The sequence below is a fragment of the Globicephala melas genome, chromosome X (genome assembly GCF_963455315.2).
Source record: "Globicephala melas chromosome X, mGloMel1.2, whole genome shotgun sequence".
Taxonomy (NCBI): Eukaryota; Metazoa; Chordata; class Mammalia; order Artiodactyla; family Delphinidae; genus Globicephala; species Globicephala melas.
The window spans coordinates 63,115,344-63,117,491 of record NC_083335.1 but is presented as its reverse complement, the minus strand read 5'-3'; positions in this window follow the sequence as shown (position 1 = coordinate 63,117,491).

The following is a 2,148-nucleotide window of genomic DNA, read 5'->3' as shown; positions in this document are numbered from 1 at the left end:
TGTAGGACCACAGTAATGGTTCCTGGTATGTGGTTACTCTTTAGACAGTGACTTAAAGGACTTTTGGGACTTATTTTTTGAAGTGAGAATCTTGATTAATTTATAGGATCTACTTTCTAAGTATAGAAAACATGGTAGAAGATTGAGAAGTAACCAACTAGAAACCTGTTGAGAGAAGACATACTACCAAGAGCCATAAAATAAAACAGGTCCAGCAAAGACAAAACCACCACTAGGGGAGGCTTATATTCAGTCATCTGGGATAACAGTGTTCAGTGTCTTTTACCCCTTTCCTATGCCTCCCTTAAAGCCTGATTGAAGAACAGTATATATTATCTGTCATTTAAAATTCAAGAATAGGACTTCGCTGGCGGTTCAGTGGTTAAGATTCTGCGCTTCCAGTGCAGGGGCCGCAGGTTTGATCCCTGGTCGGGGAACTAAGATCCCACATGCCGTGCAGTGAGGCCAAAAGATTTAAAAAAAAAAAAAAAGTAAGATTCAAGACACCCCCCTTTTATTAGATTAATTGTCTTGTTCTTTGGATATCAAATGTTCCCTGGGAATTTTTCAGAGTAATTACTGAAGGCTCTATGACCACTTTTTAGGGTAATTACTGAGGGCTAAACAATTCCTTTTTGCCATTTGCATTTTAGTATTTAAAATTCAATTTAAATAATTTTCCATCAGGATTCTTTATGCAGTTTCTGAAGACCCCAATATCTGCTGAGACGTTTCTATATTACGCTTTGCTTTTTAAAAACAAAATGCTATACACCTTGGATAATATAGTGTGGAGAAAATGGCTCCAAATTATAAGTAAAACACAAGTAACTGTGGAGAGGGGGTTAACCACTGAGCACCAAGACCAGAAAGATCTGATACAATGAGCAGAAAGACAAAGGATGCAAAAGCTCTGAGGTCTATTACACACGATCGAGAAATTCTGAGTTTGTCTGAGGTACTGACATTCCCCAAGAAAAGTTACCAGGTTTAAATTACTGCACTCCATCTTTAAGGGTGGGAGACTGAAATTCCAAGCCTAAACTCTCCCTATAAGGCAAAAGGCTTATCCTTAAGAAAAAGGAGTTTGGGCCCCAGCCAACAAGTAGGAAAGGACTTTTCCTTTCTTTTTCCTTAAAGGAGGGCTTTTTGGCAATCCATGAATTTACACCACATTAGGTAGCTACCTACACCCCAAATCAAGGCCAGCTATGAAATGAGGCCCTGGAGACTGGTTTAATTTTCCACTTCACCCTTGCTCTTTTTACCAGAACCCTTAAGATTGGTTTACTCCTCCACTTTCACAGACTATTAATCCTATGAAGCAGTGGATAGGGTACACTCTCAAAGAGAAAATTGCAAGAAAAAGAACTGCAAAAAAGTAAAAAGGGCCAGAAGGACCTGATTATCTTGGACCTTAGTTTATTTTATGTAAGCTTGGAAGCTTATAACTTTCCTTAAAAAAAATCCCCCTTCTTGTCTAAATGCTCATGTCTGGTCTGAGACACAAGGTGACATTCAAAAGAGCTGAGGAAAATCCCCACAGTCGTGTCAGCAGTGAGAACAGAAAATATGTACCATTTTCCCACTGTAACATAACTTGTGATCTTCTCATCACTTCTACAAAGTGAAAATATTTTAAATGTAACGTGTAAAATGGAACTTTGTAAAATGGTTACTTGTATTTTGAATAAAAAGTTATTATATACACCATATTAGCCCAGAGACCACATTTTGAGAAGCCCTGCTTAAGAAAAAAGGAAAGAATAAAAATAGACACCTATAAATCATGTGGATAAGAAGGAGACCCTGAGAGGTGGGAGCCATGTAAGAACAAACTAACTTTTTTTAATGGATGGTAGGAGCAAGAAAGTGGATAGTGGCTAAAGTAATTTTAGTTATCAGTACAGATTTCAACAGCTTCTGCAGTAACCCATTCCCAATACCAATTGGCATGTGCTGGTCTGCGGCATACAAAATGATTGTGAACTAGGATATCTGAGGAAAGGCAACATGTCTGGGCATTATTCACTCTGATGTGAGATTGATGATGACCTTCCTTCTTTCTCCGAGTAATTAAAAGCGTATTACTCAGAGCAGAGCAACAAGATACAGAATCTGCTGAAGTGGAAATGTGCTTCAGATCTC